At 38.5% G+C, this 21927-nt stretch overlaps 1 pseudogene; it reads right to left on the bottom strand.

Moving 5' to 3' along the window:
• Positions 1-13164: 13164 nt before the first annotated feature.
• On the bottom strand, positions 13165-14251 carry LOC111531225 (annotated as a pseudogene).
• Between the last annotated feature and the right edge of the window lie 7676 nt (positions 14252-21927).

The following is a 21927-nucleotide window of genomic DNA, read 5'->3' as shown; positions in this document are numbered from 1 at the left end:
AGGCTTTGCCCATACCTTTGTCCTGAACAGTATTGCATAAGTTTTCTCCTAGGATTTTTATGATATTAGGTCTAACATTTAAGTCTTCACTTCATCTTGAATTAATTTTTGTATAAAGTGTAAGGAAGGGATCCAGTTTCAGCTTTCTACATATGGCTAGCCAGTTTTCCCAGCAACATTTATTAAATAGGGAATCCTTTCCCCATTTCTTGTTTTTGTCAGGTTTGTCGAAGATCAGATGCTTGCAGATGTGTGATATTATTTCTGAGGACTCTGTTCTGATCCATTAGTTTATATCTCTTTTTTGGTAGCAATACCATGCTGTTTTGGTTACAAGAGTCTTGTAGTATAGTTTGAAGTCAGGCAGCATTATGCCTCCAGCTTTATTCTTTTTGCTTACGATTATCTTGGCAATGCAGGCTCTTTTTTGGTTCCATATGAACTTTAAAGTAGTTTTTCCCAATTCTGGGAAGAAAGTCATTGGTGGCTTGATGGGGATGCCATTGAATCTATAAATTACCTTGGGCGGTATGGCCATTTTCACGATATTGATTCTTCCTATGCATGAGCATGGAATGTTCTTCCATTTGTTTGTGTCCTTTTGTATTTCACTGAGCAGTGATTTGTAATTCTCCTTGAAAAGGTCCTTTACATCCCTTGTAAGTTGGATTCCTAGGTATTTTATTCTCTTTGAAGCAATTGTGAATGGGAGTTCACTCATGATTTGGTTCTCTGTTTGTCTGTTATTGGTGTATAGGAATGCGTGTGATTTTTGCACATTGATTTTGCATCCTGATGCTTTGCTGATGTTGCTTATCAGCTTAAGGAGATTTTGGGCTGAGATGATGGGGCTTTCTAAATATACAAGCATGTCATCCGCAAACAGGGACAATTTGACTTCCTCTTTTCCTAATTGAATACCCTTTATTTCTTTCTCCTGCCTGATTGCCCTGGCCAGAACTTCCAACAGTATGTTGAATAGGAGTGATGAGAGAGGGCATCCCTGTCTTGTGCCAGTTTTCAAGGAGAATGCTTATCAGCTTAAGGAGATTTTGGCCTTAAGTTTATCAGCTTAAGGAGATTTGGAGAGGGTGGGGTTTTCTAAATATAGAATCATGTCATCTGCAAACAGGGACCATTTGACTTTTCCTAATTGAATATTCTTTATTTCTTTATCTTGCTTGATTGCCCTGTCCAGAACTTCCAACACTATGTTGAATAGGAGTGGTGAGAGAGGGCATCCTTGTCTTGTGCCGATTTTCAGTGAGAATGCTTCCAGTTTTTGCACACTCAATATTATATTGGCTGTGGGTTTGTCATAAATAGCTCTTATTATTTTGAGATACATTCCATCAATACCTAGTTTATTGAGAGTTTTTAGCATGAAGGGATGTTGAATTTTGTCAAAGGCCTTTTCTGCATCTACTGAGATAATCATGTGGATTTTGTTGTTGGTTCTGTTTATGTGATGGATTGCGTTTATTGATTTGTGTATGTTGAGCCAGCCTTGCATCCCAGGGGTGAAGCTGACTTGATCATGGTAGATAATATTTTTGATGTGCTACTGGATTTGGTTTGCTAGTATTTTATTGAGGATTTTCCCATTGATGTTAATCAGGGATATTTGTTTAAAATTCTCTCTCTCTCTCTCTCTTTTTTTTTTTTTTTATCTCTGCAAGGCTTTGGTATTAGGATGATGCTGGCCTCATAAAATGAGTTAGGGAGGAATCCATCTTTTTCTATTGATTGGAATAGTTTCAGAAGGAATGGTATCAACTCCTCTTTGCACCTCTGGTAGAATTCAGCTGTGAATCCATCTGGTCATGGACAATTTTGGTTGGTAGGTTATTAATTATTACCTCAATATCAGAGCCTATTATTGGTTTATTCAGAGATTCAACTTCTTCCTGGTTTATTCTTGGGAGGGTGTAGGTGTCCAGGAATTTATGCATTTCCTCTAGATTTTCTAGTTTATTGTGGGATTGGTGGTGGTATCCTCTTTACTATCTTTATTGCATCTATTTGATTCTTCTCTTTTTACTTTTTTATTAGTCTTGTTAGTGGTCTATCAATTTTGTTGATCTTTTCAAAAAACCAGCTCCTGGATTCATTGATTTTTTTGAGGGATTTTTTTTATGTCTCTATCTCCTTCAGTTCTGCTCTGATCTTTGTTATTTGTTGCCTTCTGCTAGCTTTTGAATTTGTTTGCTCTTGCTTCTCTGGTTCTTTTAAGTGTAATGTTATGATGTTGATTTTAGATCTTTTCTGCTTTCTCTTGTGGGCATTTAGTGCTATAAATTTCCCTCTACACACTGCTTTAAATGTGTCCCAGAGATTCTGGTACGTTGCGTCTTTGTTCTCATTGGTTTCAAAGAACATCTTTTTCTCTGCCTTCATTTTATTATTTACCCAGTACTCACTCAGGAGCAGGTTGTTCAGTTTCCATGTAGTTTTGTGGTTTTGAGTGAGTTTCTTAATCCTGAGTTCTAATTTGATTGCACTGTGGTCTGAGAGTCAGCTTGTTGTGATTTCTATTCTTTTACATTTGCTGAGGAGTGCTTCACTTCCAATTATGTGGTCAATTTTAGAATAAGTGCAATGTGGTGCTGAGAAGGATGTATAATCTGTTGCTTTGGAGTGGAGCATTCTATAGATGTCTATTAGGACCGATTGTGCAGAGCTGAGTTAAAGTTCTGGATATGTTTGTTAACCTTCTATCTCATTGACCTGTCTAATATTGACAGTGGGGTGTTAAATCTCCCATCATTGTGGTATGCCAGACTAAGTCTCTTTGTAGGTCTCTAAGGACTTGCTTAATGAATCTGGGTGCTCCTGGATTGGGTGCATATACATTTAAGATAGTTAGTTCTTCTTGTTGAATTGATATCTTTACCATTAAGTACTGGTCTTCTTTGTCTCTTTTGATCTTTGTTGGTTCTGTTTTATCAGAGATGAGGATTGCAACCCCTGCTTTTTTTAGCTTTCCATTTACTTTGTAGATCTTCCTCCATCCCTTTATTTTGAGCCTATGTGTGTCTCTGTGCGTGAAATGGGTCTCCTGAATACTGCACACTTATGGGTCTTGACTCTTTATCCAATTTGCCAGTCTGTATCTTTTAATTGGGGCATTTTGCCCATTTGCATTTATGGTTAATACTCTTATGTGTGACTATGATCCTGTAATTAAGATGTTAGCTGGTCATTTTGCCCGTTAATTGATGCAGTTCCTTCATAGCATCGATAGTGTTTGCAATTTGGCCTGTTTTTGCAGTGGGTTGCTACTGGTTGTTTCTTTCTTTGTTTAGTACTTCCTTCAGTAGCTCTTGTAAGGCAGGCCTGGTGGTGACAAAATCTCTCAGTATTTGCTTGTCTGTAAGGGATTGTATTTCCCCTTCACTTATGAAGCTTAGTTTGGCTGGATATGAAATTAAGGGTTGAAAATTCTTTTCTTTAAGAATGTTGAATATTGGCCCTCACTCTCTTCTGGCTTGTAGTGTTTCTGCAGAGAGATCCACTGTTAGTCTGATGGGCTTCCCTTTGTGGGTCACCCGACCTTTATCTCTGGCTACCCTTGACATTTTTTCCTCCATTTCAATCTTGGTGAATCTGATGATTATGTGTCCTGGTGTTGCTCTTCTCGAGGAGTCATTTTGTTGTGTTCTCTGTATTTCTTGAATTTGAATGTTGGCCTGCCTTGCTAGGTTAGGGAAGTTATCTTGGATAATATCCCAAAGTGTGTTTTCAAACTTGGTTCCATTTTCTCCATCACTTTCAGGTACACCAATCAAACGTATATTTTGTCTTTTCATATCGTCCCTTATTTCTTGGAGGCTTTGTTCATTTCTTTTTACTGTTTTTTCTCTAATCTTATTTTTTCACTTTATTTCATTAGTTTGATCTTCAGTGACTGATATCCTTTCTTCCACTTGATTGAATCAGCTATTGAAGCTTGTGCATGTGTCATGTAGTTCTTGTGCCATGGTTTTCAGCTCCGTCAGGTCATTTAAGGTCTTCTCTCCATTGTGTTTACTAGTTAGCAGTTTGTCTAATGTTTTTTCAAGGTTTTTAGCTTCCTTGTGATGGGTTAGAACATGCTCCTTTAGCTTGGAGAAGTTTGTTATTACCAACTTTCTGAAGCCTACTTCTATCAACTTGTCAAGTTCATTCTCCATCCAGCTTTGTTCCATTGCTGATGAGGAGCTGCAATCCTTTGGAGGAGAAGAGGCACTCTGGTTTTTAGAATTTTCAGCTTTTCTGCTCTGGTTTCTTCTCATCTTTGTGGTTTTATCTACTTTTGGTCTTTGATGGTGACCTACAGATGTTGTTTTGGTGTGGATGTCTTTTTGTTGATGTTGATGCTATTCCTTTCTGTTTGTTAGTTTTCCTTGTAACAGTTAGGTCCTTCAACTGCAGATCTGTGGGAGTTTGCTGGAGGTCCAGTCCAGACTCTGCCTGGGTATTACCAGAGGAGACTGTAGAACAGCAAATATTGCTGACTGATTCTTCCTCTGGCAGCTTCCTCCTAGAGGGGCACCCACTAGGATGAGGTGTCATTTGGCCCCTCCTGGGAGTTGTCTCCCAGTTAGGCTACATGGGGGTCAGGGACTCACTTGAGGAGGCACTCCATGCATTCTCAGTGCTTAAACGCCATGCTGGGAGAACGACTGCTCTCTTCAGAGCTGTCAGACAGGAACGTTTAAGTCTGCAGAAGTTTCTGCTGCCTTTCCTTCAGCTATGCCCTGCCCATCGAGGTGGAGTCTATAGAGGCAGTAGGCCTCACTGAGCTGTGGTGTGCTCTGCCCAGTTTGAGCTTCCCAGCAGCTTTGTTTAACTACTCAAGCCTCAGCAATGGCGGACGCTCCCCCGAACCACCACCAGGCTGCTGCTTTGCAGGTCAATCTCAGACTGCTGTGCTAGCAGTGAGCAAGGCTCTGTGGGTGTGGGACACCCTGAGCCAGGTGCAGGAGAGAATCCTCTGGTCTGCTGTGTTAAGACTGTGGGAAAAGCACAGTATTTGGGTGGGAACTTCTCATTTTTCTAGATACCATTTGTCTCGGCTTCCCTTAGCTGGGAAAGTGAAATCCCCCAACCCTTTTCACTTCCCAGATGAGGTGACACCCCACCCTGCTTTGACTTGCCATCCATGGGCTGATGAACTAGGTACCTCAGTTGGAAATGCAGGAATCACCCGTTTTCTGTGTCGATCACACTGGGAGCTGCAGACCAGAGCTGTTCCTATTCAGACGTTTTGGAACTGCCTCCTACATTGATTCCTCTTCTTATAGTGTTTATGTTGAAATCTATTGTAAGTATAGTGACTCTTTCTCTTTTTTTGATTTCCATCAATGTGGAATGTCTTTTTCTATTTTTAAAGTTTTAGTTTATGTGTGTGTTTACAGGTCATATGTGTTTTTTGCAGGCAACAGATCATAGAGTCTTGTTTTTTTCATTCATTTAGACAGTTTATGTCTTTTGTTTGGAGAGTTTAGTTCATTTACATTCAATGCTGTTATTGATATGAACTTACTCCTGTCATTTTTTAAATTTGTTTTCTGATTGTTATGTGGTTTTGTTTTCTTATCTCTTTCCTTCCTACTTTTTTAATTGAAGATAATTTTCTCTGGTAATATGATACAATTCCCTGCTTTTTATTTTGGTGTGCATTGTATATATTTTGTTTGAAGTTACCCTGAGGTTTGCAAATGCTTTATTATAATCCATTATTTTAACCTGACAACAACAAAACTGTTTGCAAAAACAAAAAGAAAACTAATAAAAACTCAGTGCCTTTACACTAACCAAAACAGCATGGTACTGGTACCAAAACAGAGATATAGACCAACAGAACAGAACAGAGTCCCCAGAAAAAATACCACACATCTACAACCATCAGATCTTTGACAAAACTGACAAAAACAAGAAATAGGGAAAGGATTCCCTATTTAATAAATGTTGCTGGAAAAACTGGCTAGCCATATGTAGAAAGCTGAAAAAGGATCATTTCCTTATGCCTTATACAAAAATTAATTCAAGATGGATTAAACACTTAAATGTTAGACTTAAAACCATAAAATCCCTAGAAGAAAACCTGGGCAATACCATTCAGGATATAGGCATGGGCAAGGACTTCATGTCTAAAACATCGAAAGCAATGGCAACAAAAGCCAAACTTAACAAATGGTGTCTAATTAAACTAAAGAGCTTCTGCACAGCAAAAGAAACTACCATCAGAGTGAACAGGCAACCTACAGAATGGGAGAAAATTTTTGCAATCTACCCATCTTACAAAGGGCCAATATCCTAAATCTCCAAATAACTTAAGCAAATTTACAAGAAAAAAATCAAACAACCCCATCAAAAAGTGGCTGAAGAATGTAAACAGACATTTCTCAATAGAAGACATTTATGCAGCCAACAGACACATGAAAAAATGCTCATCATCACTGGTCATCAAAGAAATGCAAATCAAAACCACAATGAGATACCATCTCGCACCAGTTAGAATGGTGATCATTGAAAAGTTAGGAAACAACAGATACTGTAGAGGATGTGGAAAAACGGGAACACGTTTACACTGTTTGTGGAACTGTAAACTAGTTCAACCATTGTGGAAGACAGCGTGGTGATTCCTCAAGGATCTAGAACTAGAAACACCATTTGACCCAGCCATCCCATTACTGGATATACACCCAAAGGAGTATAAATCATGCTGCTATAAAGACACATGCACATGTATGTTTTTGTGACATTATCCACAATAGCAAAGACTTGGAACCAACCCAAATGTCCATCAATGATAGACTGGATTAAGAAAATGTGGGACATATACACCATGGAATACTATGTAGCCATAAAATGATGAGTTCCTGTCCTTTGTAGGGACATGGATGAAGCTGGAAACCATCATTCTGAGCAAACTATCACAAGGACAGAAAACCAAACACTGCATGTTGTCACTCATAGGTGGGAATTGAACAATGAGAACACTTGGACACAGAAAGGGGAACTTCACACACTGGGGCCTGTCATGGGGTGAGGGGAGGGAGGAGGGATAGCATTAGGAGATATACCTAATGTAAATGATGAGTTAACGGGTGCAGCACACCAACATGGCACATGTATACATATGTAACAAACCTGCACATTATGCACATGTACCCTAGAACTTAAAGTATAACTTAAAAAAAAAATCTAAATGCTTTAACTTTGTTCCCCAGCTTTTTATCTTTATGTTTTCTCTGTTTATATTTAATTATACTACTATGCTTTGAAAAGTTATAGTAGTTATTATTTTTGATTAGTTCATCTTTTAATCTTTTTACTTAGGATAAAGGCAGTTTACACACCGGTTTAATGTTATAATATGTTGTGTTTTTCTGTGTACTTTTTTTCCAACTTTTATTTTAAGTCCTGGGGTACATGTGCAGAATGTGCAGGTTTGTTATATAGGTAAATGTGTGCAATGGTGGTTTGCTGCATAGATGAATCCATCACCTAGGTATTAAGTTCAACATCCATTAGTTATTCTTTTTGATGTTCTCCCACTCCCCACTTCCTCCTGACAGGCCCCAGTGTGTGTTGTTTTCCCATATACCTGTGTGGTATCATTCAGCTCCCACTCATATGTGAAAACGTATGGTGTTTGGTTTTCTGTTTCCTCGTTCGTTTGCAGAGAATAACAGCTTCCAGCTCCATACATGTCCACACAAATGACCTAATCTCATTCCTTTTTATTGCTGCATGGTATTCCATGTTGTAAACATACCATATTTTTTTTAATTCACTCTAACATTGATGAGCATTTTGGTGGATTCCATGTCTTTACTATTGTGAATAGTGCTTCAATGAACATACACATGCATGTATCTTTGTAATAGAATAATCTATATTCCTTTGGGTATATATCCAGTAATGGGATTGCTGAGTCCCATTGTATTTCTGACTCTAGGTCTTTGAGGAATCACCACACTGTCTTTCACAGTGGTTGAACTAATTTACACTCCCACCAATAGTTTAAAAGCATTTTTTTCTCTGCAACCTGGCCAGCATCTGTTGTTTTTTGACATTTAATAATTGCCATTCTGACTGGCATGAGATGGCATCTCATTGTGCTTTTGAGTTGCATTTCTCTAATAATTCTCTGATGATTGTTTATGTATTTATGTGGAGTCAGTGATAATATTCCCCTTATCATTTCTGATTGTGTCTGTTTGATTCTTCTATTTTTTCTTCTTTATTAGCATAGCTAGCTGTCTACCTATTTTATTCATTTTTTTTTTTTTTTTGAAAATATCAGCTCCTGGATTGGTTGTTTTTTTGCAGGGTTTTTAATGTCTCTATCTGCTTCAGTTCCTATCTGATCCTGGTTATTTCTTGTCTTCTGCTAACTTTGGGGTTTGTTTGCTCTTGGCTCTCTAGTTCCTTTAGTTGTGATGTTAGATTGTTAATTTTAGATCTTTATAGCTTTATAATGTGGGCATTTAGTACTATAAATTTTCCTCTTAACACTGCTTTAGCTGTGTTCCAGAGATTCTGGTACATTGTCTCTTTGTTTTCAGTAGTTCCAAAGAACGTCTTGATTTCTACCTTAATTTCCTTATTTACCCAGGAGTTATTCAGAAGCATGTTGTTCAATTTCTGTGTAGTTGTGTATTCTGGGTGAATTTTTAGTCTTGTATTCTAGTTTGATTGCATGGTGGTCTGACAGACTGTTAAAATTTCAGTTATTTTGCAATTATTTAGGAGTGTTTTTCTTCTGATTATATGAGCAATTTTAGAGTAACTGTTATGTGAGAATGAGAAGAGTATATATTCTTATTTTTTTTTGAGAGGGGGGTGTGGAGAGTTCTATAAATATCTATGAGGTCCCCTTTATTCAGAGCTGAGTTCAGGTCCTGAAAATCTTTGTTAATTTTCCACCTTGATGATCTGTCTAGTATTGTAATTTGGGTGTTAAAGTCCCCCACTATTATTGTTTGGGAATCTAAGTCTCCTTGTAGGTGTCTAAGAACTTGCTTTATGAATCTGGGGGTCCTCTATTGGGTGTACATACATTTAGGATAGTTAGCTCTTCTTTTTGAATTGCTTTCCTTAAGTATCAAGCTGATTGGTTGTTATATCTTCAGGTACAATCAGAGCTTAGCAACTTGTTGAATAAAATGTTAGAAATGTCAAAAAAGCAAACAAAATTTCAAACTAGAAAAAAATCCATCAATTATTACATTCCATTTTCAAAACATTTGCTAACATGACAACAGATTTGGTTTCAGGTGCTTTTGTATACACTCACACTCACAAGAGGCACTCCAGCCACTGGTCTTCTTTGCAATACAAGGCCATATGGTCAGAGATGGCATTTTCCAAGCCAAACTTTAAATAGATTTTAAAAAGTAAATTTTAATTTCACAGAAATGCTTCTTCAAAAAATTTTTCCTCTCACTCCCTCATCTATTATACTATTAAAAAAAAAGAATTTTTTTTTCTTCCAAGCTAAATCCAAAGTCTCAAAATTGATTCCTGGAAAAAATTCTCTGCAAATATTAATCAAAAACAAAATTATAGAAAAATTCTGCTTTTTAATCTATGTATGTGTGGATAAATAGATAGATAAATTAATGGATAGATAAATAGGAATCCTTCAGCCTTTAAAAAATCACATTAAAGGTGAATTTTTGGGATCGTATCTGATACGACTTGGCTGTGTCCTTACCAAAATCTTATCTTAAATTTTATTACCATCATCTCCACGTATCATAGGAGAGACCTGGTGGAAGGTAATTAAATCATGGAGGAAGTTACCTCATGCTATTCTCATGATAGTGAGTGAGCTTTCTTGAGATCTGATGGTTTTATAAGAGACTTTTCCCCCTTTGCTTGGCACTTCTCTTTCCTGCTACCATGTGAAGGGGGACATGTTTGCTTCCACTTCCACCATGATTGTAAAATTCCTGAGTCCTCCTCAGCCCTGCAAACTGTGAGTCAATTAAACTTCTTTTCTTTGTAACTTACCCAGGTGTGGACAGCTCTTTATAGCAGCATGAGAATGAATTGATATAGTAAATTGGTACTGAGGGAGTGGGACGCTGATGTTAGACTACTCAAAAATGTGGAGGTGACTTTTTAACTGGGTCACAGGCAGAGGTTGAAACAGTTTGGAAGGCTCAGAAGAAGACAGAAATATGTGGGAAAGTTTGAAACTTCCTAGAGACTTGAATGACTGTGACCAAAATGCTGATAGTGATATGGACAATAAAGTTCTGGCTGAGGTGGTCTCAGATGAAGATGAGGAACTTGTTGGCAACTGGAGCAAAGGTGACCGTTGTGATGCTTTAATAGAGACTGACAGCATTTTGCCCCAGCCCTAGAGATCTGTGGAACTTTGAACTTGAGAAAGATGATTTAGGGTATCTGGTGGAAGAAATTTCTAAGTGGCAAAGCATTCAAAACGAAGCAGAGTATAATAGTTTGGAAAATTTGCAGCCTGATGATGACATAGATAGAAAAGAAAAAACAATTTTCTGGGGAGAAATTCAAGTCAGCTGCAGGAATTTGCATCAATAACAAGAAGCCAAATGTCAATCTCCTATGAAATGTCTACAGGGAATGTCAGAGACCTTTATGACAGACCCTCCCATCAAAAGCCTTGAGGCCTAGGAGGGAAAAATGGTTCCTGGGCCAGGCCCAGGGTCCCCTGCTCTATGCAGCCTCAGGACATGGTGTCCTGCATTCCAGCTGCTTCACCTCAAACTGTGGTTATAAAAGCCTAAGATACAGCTCAGGCCTTTGCTTAAGAAGGTGTAAGTCTCAAGCCTTGGTGGCTTACACGTGGTGTTGAACCCGTGGGTGAACAGAAGTAAAGAACAGAGGATTGGGAACCTCTGCCTAGATTTCAGAGAATATATGAAAATGACTGGATGTCCAGGCAGAAGTTTGTTGCAGGGGCGGAGCCCTCATGGAGACCCTCTGCTGGGGCTATGTGTGACAAAAATGTGGGGTTGGAGCCCACACACAGAGTCCTCACTGTGGCACAGATTAGTGGAGCTGTGAGAAAAGGGTCACTGTTTTCCAGACCCCAGAATGTTAGATCCACCACCAGCTTGCATAGTGCAACTGGAAAAGCCACAAATAATAAATTCCAGCCTGTTAAAGCAGTTGGGAGGGAAGCTGTACTTTGCAAAGCCACAGGAGTGGAGCTCCCCAAGCCATGGGATTCCACCTGTTGCATCAACCTGAGCTCGATGTGAGACATGGATTAAAAGGAGATCATTTTGAAACTTTAAGGTTTAGTGACTGCCCTATTGTATTTCAGACTTGCATGGGGCCTGTAGTCCTTTTGTTTTGGCCAATTTTTCCTACATGGAATGGATGTTTTTACCCAAATGCCTGTACTTCCATTGTATCTGTGAAGAAACTAACTTGCTTTTGATTTTACTGGATCATAGGTGGAAGGGACTTACCTTGTCTCAGATAAGACTTTGGAGTTGGACTTTGGGGTTAATGTTGGAATGAGTTAAGACTTTGGAGGACTGTTGGGGAGGCATGATTATGTTTTGAAATGTGAGTACATGAGATTTTGGAAAGATCAGGGATTGAGTAATATGGTTTGGCTGTGTCCCCACCCAAATCTCATCTTGGATTGTTGTTCCCATAATCCCCTCTTGTTGTGGGAGGGACCCAGTGGAAGGTAGTTGAATCATGGGTGAAGTTACCCTCATGCTGTTCTCTTAATAGTGAGAGAGTTTTCATGAGATCTGATGTTTTTTTATAAGGGTATTTCCCCCCTTTTCTTGGCACTTCTTCCTGCTGCCATGTGAAGAATGATGTATTTGCTTCTTTTTCTGCCATGATTGTGTTTCCTGAGGCCTTCCCAGCCCTGGGGAACTGTGAGTCAAGTAAATCTATTTTCTTTATAAATTACCCAGTCTCAGGCAGTTTTTTATAGCAATGTAAGAACTGCCTAATACACTATCACTCACAACTCCAAAATCCATAATGATTTAAGGATGTACTTTCTCATGTTTCCTTCCTGGTTACCACCTCCACTCCAAAGCAGTTCAATATACCCATGGCTCAAGATTAATAGGAAAAAAGAGTAACTTTTGAATCGTTTTTTGGGGTTGCCTTTGTTGTTTTGTACTTTGGTGATCTGGGTGGTACTTATTCTTCTTTGCCATTATATTGAGTAATTCCCTGAGGTATAGTCCTATGGCTAAACTGGCATCTCTTTTCCTTGATTTTTCCACGTTTTCCCCGAGAATGGTATTGCCTCCAAAGCCAGAATAATCCTTACTCGTCCTGGCTTCTGGCTTCTCATGTGGTTCCTCAATGGATTTCTCAGGAACTTCCTTGTCTTCATTTTTGGTGGTAGACACTACAATGAGTGACTTTCCCAGAGTGGCTGCACAGAAACTGAAGATGGCTCTTTAGGGAGCTTTTGGCACACTTCAGCATAAATTAACTTTAGGGGTTCCTGTAGATCCACAGCTGCATCTGCATTTATGTTATTATTATATGGTGAAGCATTATTTGTCATTGATAACTTTGTAGCCCTTGGAGGAGAAACTGATATAGTCATCTGGTTGAAACTGTACCTCTAAACAGTGGAATTGTCTATTAGATCTTTTTCTTGCTGAGTTGTGGTTAATGTAGGAAGCTCAGCTGCACATGGAGGACTGTTACTCGAGTTGATTTACCCTGATCAGAAGTGCATTGTCTGCTCATCTACAGGCACTAGACAACAAACAACTCTTTATTATCCTTTTCTTTGTAGACACCTTTAACAGCATGAGAAATCCTATTCTCCAAAATGAGTTCCCCTGGCATTCTTGATAAAGGTGGAAAATTTGAGGCTAGTAAGCCAAACTTTGTTGTTGGATCATTTGATTCAGCTGTTGAAGGATGGGGTCTTGGGATACTATCATCTTCTCATCACCTTCAACCTCTGAAAAGAGTTCTTCTGCTTCTACCATAGTCTCCATTCCGTTTTATCTGCACAGTGGAAGTCTCCTTTTGAAGGTAAGTTTGCTCCAGATGCTTCATTACTGTAGGATTATGTTGTTCAGTTTGGAAAGTTTCTTGAACTACATGTGTTCAATGATCCACCCTCCAATAATACAAAGCCCTCTATTTAGTGTTCTGAACCACTAGATGACCTAAAATGAGGTTTCACACACATTTTTTGCATGGTAGACCCATATTCACAGCAGCAGCATTTATTTTATGAGACCCTAGTGAATTAAAATTATTTGCAAAACTACCATTGGGAAAGGAAGCCAGTGGTGTTTCACAGCAAAGTGCAAGATTTGGAGGTCAAGACTGAGGCAAAATACCGTAGACCGAGTACTGTTGGTGAAGATTATATACAAGCTGCATAAAGACTGGCGAGGCATATTGTGCTTGAGTTTGAATGGGCTGGCTATATACACTAGAATCCATCAGTTGATAATCATTCTTAGCAAATAAAATGTATTGATGGCCTTTATCCTTGCAATGATTGGCTTGCCCTGAAATGTTTTGACTTATTCTCTTCAGCATTTAAAAGCCTGTTGTGTGTCTGTGACTGACTGGAAAGTGATATATCAGTTGCGATTGTGTGCAAACTCACAGATTATCACTTTGGTTCAGTTTGCACTTTTGATCAAAGCTTTTACTTCCTCTATTGATGTTCCAGAAATCTAAGAATCGCAATACAATGCTTATGACTTGATCTCACTTTCTCACCCTTCTTGTCAACTTGTACCATAGGAGAAGATCTCAAAACTTCAAGAATTAGATCAGGGTCTGTGGTCAACTTTTTTATTTCTTCTATGTTGGCAACTATCCAAATTTAGATGAAATAATCAATATCCGTTGGAGATATCAAGTAAAGATCCTTTGACAACTTTTTTTTGTGTGTGAAAAACACAATTCTAATCATTTCTTCAAACATTCTTTTAAGTCTTCTGTAGAAATTGCTGAATTCTTTTCTGTAAAAACATCATATATTTGGTAATTCAGATCTTCTGGGTTGAAATTAGTTTTCAGTTGATTCTTCAATGCCTGTAGTATTTCTTGTAATTTCACAAGATAACGAATACATTACTTTATATTCTGTACACATGTCTCCTGAGAGCTCTGCATTACACTCAGGATGAGCACCTGATGTAGCTGCTGTTTCATGCCAAGATATTTCAGTTTCATGAGTTACTTGGATGGCATCAGTATTTCCAGAAGCAATTTTTTGCCATACTTTGGCATTAGGATTTAAACCAGTTCCTTTAGGTGTTACCTGCGCATTTCACCTTTCTCCGTCTGCAGCCACACATGTTGTTCCGCTCCCTCCCAGAGGGCCACAAAATGTCTCCCTGTCTACTTACTAATACCAGTGAGGTTTTTACCCTTGGATGATTTCTTATTGTTTATTAATGTCTTTTCCTTTCAGATTGAATTGTTTCCTTAGCATTCCTTTTAAGACAGGTATGGTGTTGAAGAAAACCCTCCACTTTTTTTTGTTAGGGAAAGTCTTTATTTCTCCTTCATGATTAAAGGATATTATTGTCAGATATACTATTCTAGGATATTATTTTTTCTTCAACACTTTAAATGTGTCATGCCATTTTATCCTGGCCTGTAAAGATTCCCCTGAAAAGTCTGCTGTCAGATATGTTGGACCTTTACTGTGTGTTCTCTGTTTTTTCTTTTTCTCTTGTTGATTTTAGAATTTTTTCTTTATCCTTGGCCTTTGGGAGTTTGATTATTAGATTCCTTGAGAAAGTCCTTTTCGGGGTTAAATCTGCTTTGTGTTCTATAATGTTCTTTCACTTGGATATTGATATATTTCTCTGGGCTTGGGAAATCCTGTTACTATAGTTTTGAGTAACCTTCAAGCTCACTATTTTTTTCTTCTTCTTCTTGATCAATTCTGCTATTAAAGAAATCTGATGCATTGTTCAGCATGCCCGTTGCATTTTTCAGCTCCAGAATTTCTGCTTGATTCTTTTAAATTATTTCAATCATTTTGTTAAATTTATCTGATAAAATTCTGAATTCCTCATTCATGTTATCTTGAATTTCTTTGAGTTTCCTCAACACGGCTACTTTAAAGTATCTGTCTGAAAAGTCTCTTCCCTGGTGCCTTACTTAATTAACTTGGTGATGTCATATTTTCCTGGATGGTGTCAATGCTAGTAGATGTTCTTCAGTGACTTGACATTGAGGAGTTAGGTATTTATTGTAGTCATCACTGCCTGGACTTATTTGTACCTGTCCCTGGGAAGACTTTCCAGATATTTGAAGGGGCTTGCTTGGGTGTTGTGTTCTAAGCTGTTTCTTCTTTACAGGGCACCTGTAAACCCAGTAATGCTCCAGTTCTTGCAGACTTGTAGAGATATCATCTTGATGGTGTTTGACAAGATCCAGGAGAATTATCTGGATTACCAGCCAAAGATTCTGATTCTCTTCCCTTGTTTTATCCCAAACAGAGTCTTTCTCTCTCTCTGTTCTGAGTCATCTAAAGCTAGGGTTGAAGTGGCACAAGCACCTCTGTGGCCACCACCACTATGACTGTGCTGGCTCAGACCTGAAGCCAGCACAGCACAGCACTGGGTTTCTCTCAAGGCTTGGTGTAACAACTCCCTGGCTACTGCCTATGTTCACTCAAGGCACTGGGACACTACAATCAGCAAGTGGCAAAGCCAGCCAGGCCTCTTTTCTTTTTTCTTAAGGGTGGCAAGGTGCCCCATGCCCTTGTTGGGTCCAGAGGTGCCAACCAGGAGTCAGGGACTAGAGTTAAATATCTTAGAAGTCTACCTGGTGTTCTATTGTACTTCAGCTGAGTTGACACTCAAACCACAAGTCACAGTTTTTCCCACTCTTCCCTCCACTTTCCAAAGGCAGAGGAGCTTCACCCTGTAGCTACCACCATACAAGGCATACTGCAAGAATACCACTAAAATTTTTTTAGTGCCCAAGCACTCTTAAATCAGCTTGTAATGAATACTGCCTGGCCTGGGACTCACCCTTCAGGGTAGTTGGCTCCCCTCTAGCCCAGGAAATGTCCAGAAATGCCATCCAAAAGTCAAGTCCTAGAATCAGGGACCCCAAGAGCCCACATAGTGCTATACCCCACTGTGGCCATGTTGACACCTAAGGTGCAAGAGAAAGTCACATTTACTCTTCTCTCTCCTTTTCTCAAACAGAAAGAGTTTTTCCTCATAGTCACTATATCTGGTAATGTGCTGGTAATGTGCTGAGTCTCACCTGAAGCTAGCAAGTGTCAGAGTTTCATCCAAGGCCATCAACATAGTACCTGTGTATCACTGCTGGTTATTCGTGGCCTACGGGCTCTCCAGTTAGCAGGCAATCAATGCTGCCAGAACTGAGTCCTTTCTTTTAAGGCAGAGGGTTCCCTTCTGGCCCAGGGTGTATCTAAAAGTGACATCTCAGAGCTCATTTCTGGAACAGGGGCCTCCTGGCTCTGACCAGTGTCTTATTCTGCTGTGGCTGAGCTGGTATCCATGACGCAAGACAAAGTCCTCCCCACTCTTCTCTTTCCCCTCCTCAAGTGGAAGGAAGGGGTCTCTTTTGGAGCTATAAGCCATGCAGCCTGAGTTTAGGGGAGGCGTAATGCCAGCACTTTCTTGGCTGGCATTACCCAGCAGTTCCTTGGTTGGCTGCTCCTGTTGGTGTCTCCATAGGTCACATACTGCACCCCCCCAACCACCACCACCACCAAGTCTACTATCTCTGGGCCTAGTTTAGCGCTAAGACTCTACTAAGAGTTGCAGTTCCTATGGTCTAGACTGTCTTTCAATGTAGTTTGAGACACAGGAAGCTCTAGCTCTTGGTAATGCGGTTTGTGGGAACTCAAGATTGGACCACTGGAATTGGCAATTACCCTCTGGTTAGGGTTGGTTTAAATGCACCCTTCACGGACGGGTGCTAGCTGAGTTTTGTCCAGTTTTTGTTTCATTGGTAACAGGAGAGTGCTGAGTTCAATGCCTAACAATTGCTGTGTTCCCTCTCCCCTGGAGCCCAGAGACACTCTCCACAACATGCTAGAGCTGCCAGGAATGGGGCAGGGGTAGCGTTGGTAATTTAAGACTTTTTTTTTTTTTTTTTTCTATCTATTCATTGCCTCTTTCAGTGATATGAAGTTCAAACAAGTGCTCACCTGATTTTTGGTTCTTATGAAGGTGTTTTTTCAGTGTAGATAGCTTTTAAATTGATGTCCTTGCCAGGGAAACAATCAATAGACCCTATATTGTGTCATCTTTCTCTGCCTCCTCTTCCTTAAAAAAAATATGTATATGTATATATAAAAATTATATATATAAATATATTATATATATGTTTATCTCCTCTAATTTTAGGTTCAGGAGTACATGTGCAGGTTTGTTATATAGGTGGTAAACCATAGGTCATGGGGGTTTGGTATGCAAATTATTCCATCACCCAGATAATGAGCATGGTACTCAATAGGTATTTTTTCTACTCCTCTCCCCGCTCCCACCATCCCCTCTCAAGTAGGCTCTGGTGTCGTTGTTCCCCTCTCTGTGTTCATTATTTCTCATTGTTTAGCTCTCACTTATAAGTGAGAATATGCGGTATTTGGTTTCCTGTTTCTGCATTAGTTTGCTTAGGATAATACCTCCAGCTCCATCCATGCTGCAGCAAAGAACAAGATCTCATTCTTTTTACTAATTTTTAATTTTAATTAATCTATTTATTGTTGTTTCAATAGTTTCAGGCGAACAGGTGGTATTTGGTTACATTGATAAGTTCTTTAGTGGTGATTTCTGAGATTTTGTTGCACCCATCACCCAAGCAGTGTACACTGTACCCAATGTGTAGACTTTTTCCTCATCCCCCTTCCCCACTCCTCCCCTCAAGTTTCCGAAGTCCGTTGCACCATTCTTATGCCTTAGTGTCCTCATAGCTTAACTCCCACTTACAGGTGAGAACATACAATGTTTGATTTTCCATTCCTGAGTTACTTCACTTAGAATAATGGTCTCCAACTCCATTCAGGCTGCTGCGAATGCCGTTATTTCATTCCTTTTTATGGCTGAATAGTATTCCATGGTGTATATATGCCACATTTTCTCTATCCACTCGTTGGTTGATGGACATTTGGGCTGGTTCCATATTTTTGCGATTTGAATTGTGCTGCTATAAACATGTATATGCAAGTGTCTTTTTCATATCTGGATCTCATTCTGTTTTATGGCTGCATAGTATTCCACTGCATATATGTACCATAGTTTTTATACTGTCTACTGTTAATGAGAATTTAGGTTGATTCCATGTCTTTGCTATTGTGAATAGTGCTGCAATAAATAAGTGTGTCTTTATATTAGAGAGATTTGTATTTTTTTCAGCACATACCCAATAATGGAGTTGCTGAGTTGAATAGTAATTTGATTTTAAGTTGTTTGAGGAACCACCACACTGCTTTCCATAATGGCTGAACTAATTTACACTCTCACCAGCACTGTATAAGCATTCCCTTTTCTCCACAACCTCACCTGCATGTGTTATTTTTGGGCTTCTTAACAATATCCACTCAGACTGGTGTGAGATGGTATTTCATTGAGGTTTTAATTCGCATTTCTCTAATGATTAGTGATGTTGAGCATTATTTCATATGCTTGTTGGCTGCATGTAGGACTTCTCCTGAAATGTGTCTGTTCATGTCCTTTGCCCATTTTAAATAAGTGTTTTTGATTCTTGCTTGTAAATTTAAGTTTCTTATAAATTATGGATCCAACTTTTGTTGGATGCATAGTTTGAAAAATTTTTCTCACATTCTGTAGGTTGTTTACTCTATTGATAGTTTCTTTTGCTGCAGGAGCTCTTTAGGTTAATTAGGTACCATTTGCTCATGTTTCATTTTGTGCAATTGCTTTTGCTGTCTTCATCATGAAATCTTTGTCAGTTTCCAAGTTCAGAATGGTATTTCCTAGGGTTTTTATAGTTTTAGATTTTACGTTTATTTCTTTAATCTATCTTCAGTTGATTTTTGTATATAGGGTAGGAAGGAATCCAGCTGTAATCTTCTGCATATGGCTAGCCAGTTATTCCAGCACCATTTATTAAATAAGGAATTCTTTCCCTATTTCTTTTTTTTGCCGACTTTGTCAAAGATCAGATGGTGGTAGGTGTAGGGCCTTATTTCTGGGCTCCCTGTTCTGTTCCATTGGTCTATGTGTCTGTTTTTGTAGCAGTGCCATGTAGTTTTGGTTACTGTTGTCTTGTAATGTAGTTGAAAGTCAGGTAGCATCACGCCTTTAGCTTTGTTCTTTTGGTTTATATTTGCCTTGGGTATTTAGGCTGTTTACGGTTTCATATGAACTTTTTAAAGACAGTTTCTTTTTCCTAATTCTGTGAAGCATATCATTAGTAGGTCAGTGGGAATAGCATTAAATCTGTAAGTTGTTTTGAGCAGTATGGCCATTGTTACCACATTGATTCTATCTATCTATGAACATGTAATAATTTTTAATTGTTTGTGTATCTCTGATTTCTTTGAGCAGTGTTTTGTAATTCTCATTGTACAGAACATTCACCTTTCTGCTTAGCTGTATTTCTAGTTATTTTATTCTTTCTGTGGTAGATGTGAGTTGGATTATGATCCTGATTTGGCTGTCATCTGGCATGCTGTAAGTGTGTAGAAATGCTACTGAGTTTTATAGATTGATTTTGTATCCTGAAACTTTGCTGAAGTTGTTTATTAGGTGAAGAAGCTTTTGGGCAGGGACTGTGCGATTTTCTAGATATAGAATCATATCATCTACCAATAGGGAGAGTTTAAGTTCTGCTCTTCTTATTTGGATGCCTTTTATTTATTTATCTTGCCTGATTTCTCTGGCTCAGAATTCCAGTACCCTGTTGAATAAGTGTGATTAGAATAGACATCCTTGTCTTGTTCTGGTTCCAAAGGGGAATGCTTTCAGCTTTTTTTTTTTTTTTTTCATTTAGTTGATGTTGCCTATGGGTTTGTCATGGATAGCTCTGATCTCAAGGTATGATCCTTCAATGCCTAGTTTTTTGAGAATCTTTAACACGAAGAAATGTTGAGTTTTATCACAAGCTTTTTCTACATCTATTGAGATGATTATGTGGTTTCTGTTTTTAGTTCTGTTTATATAATGAATTAAATTTATTTATTTGCATATGTTGAACGAACCTTGCATCCCAGGGATAAAATCGACTAGAGCATCGTGGATTAGCTTTTTGATGTGCTGTTGGATTCAATCATCTATGTTCATCAAGCAAACTGGCCTGAGTTTTTCTCTTTTCATTGTGTCTCTGCCAGGTTTTGGTATTAAGATGATGTGGGTCTCATAGAATGAGTTGAGGAGGAATCTCTCCTCCTCAATTTTTTTGGAATAGTTTCTGTTGTAATTGTAATAGCTCTTAATAGAGCTGGCATAATTTAGTTGTGAATCTGTCTTATCCTGGGCTTTTTTTTTATGGATAGGCTTATTAATACCAACCAATTTTTGAACTCCATATTGGTATATTCCAGGATTCAACTTACTAGTTCAAACTTGGGAGGCTGTATGTTTTCAGGAATTTGTGTGTTTCTAGGAAAACATGGGAGGTTTTCTATTTTGTGTGCATAGATATGTCTGTAGCAGTCCCTAAGGTTTGCTGTATTTCTGTGGGGTGAGAGGTTAACTCCCCTTTGTCATTTCTGATTTTGTTTACTTGGACCTTCTCTCTCTCTTTCTTTATTAGTCTAGCTAGTGGTATATCAATCTTATTTATTCTTTCAATATACCAGGTCCTAGATTTGTTGACATTTTGTATGGTTTTCACATCTCAATTTCCCTTAGTTCAGCACTGATTTTGTTTTATTCTCATTTTCTGTTAGCTTTGGGGTTAGTTTGTTCTTCTTTTGGTAGTCCTCTGGATGTGATGTTAGGTTGTTAATTTGAGATCTTTCTATCTTTTTGATGTGGGATTTTAGTGCTATAAACTTGCCTATTAAAAATGCTTTAGCTGTGTCTCAGAGATCCTGGTATGTTGTATCTTTGTTTTCAGTTTTAAAGAATTTATTAGTTTCTACCTTAATTTCATTGTTTACCCAAAAGTCATTCAGGAGCAGCTTACTTTATTTCCATGTGAATGTATGATTCTGAGTGATTTTCTTAGTATTGGCTTCTATTGTTATTGGGCTGTGGTCTGAGATTATGTTTGGTATGATTTTGGTTTTTTGAATTTGCTGATAATTGTTTTATGGCTGATTTTGTGTGCGATTTTAAAGTATGTGCCATGTACAGATGAGAATGTATATTCTGTTTTTGGGGGGTGAAAAATCCTGTAGATGTCTGTTAAGCCCATTTGGTGAAGTGCCAAGTTCAGGCCCCAAATGTCTTTGTTAATTTTTTGCCTCAGTGGCCTACTACAGTTAGTAGGGTACTGAAGTCTCTATTATTGTATGGGTATCTAAGTTTTTTCGTAGGTCTCAAAAAACTTACTTTATAAATCTGGGTGCTTTCATTTTGTTATGTACCCAGTAGTCATTCAGGAGCAGGTTGTTCAGTTTCCATGTAGTTGAGCGGTTTTGATTGAGTTTCTTAGTCCTGAGTTCTAGTTTGATTGCACTGGGGTCTGAGAGACAGTTTGTTATAATTTCTGTTCTTTTACATTTGCTGACGAGTGCTTTACTTCCAATTATATGGTCAATTTTGGAATAAGTGCAATGTGGTGCTGAGAAGAATGTATATTCTGTTGTTTGGGGTAGAGAGTTCTATAGATGTCTATTAGGTCCGCTTGGTGCAGAGATGAGTTCAATTCCTGGATATCCTTGTTAACTTTGTGTCTCGTTGATCTGTCTAATGTTGACAGTGGAGTGTTGAAGTCTCCCATTATTATTGTATGGGAGTCTAAGTCTCTTTGTAAGTCTCTAAGGACTTGCTTTATGAATCTGGGTGCTCCTGTATT

This window comes from Piliocolobus tephrosceles, chromosome 12, assembly GCF_002776525.5.
Source record: "Piliocolobus tephrosceles isolate RC106 chromosome 12, ASM277652v3, whole genome shotgun sequence".
NCBI lineage: Eukaryota > Metazoa > Chordata > Mammalia > Primates > Cercopithecidae > Piliocolobus > Piliocolobus tephrosceles.
This window is presented reverse-complemented; position numbering and strand designations above follow the sequence as displayed.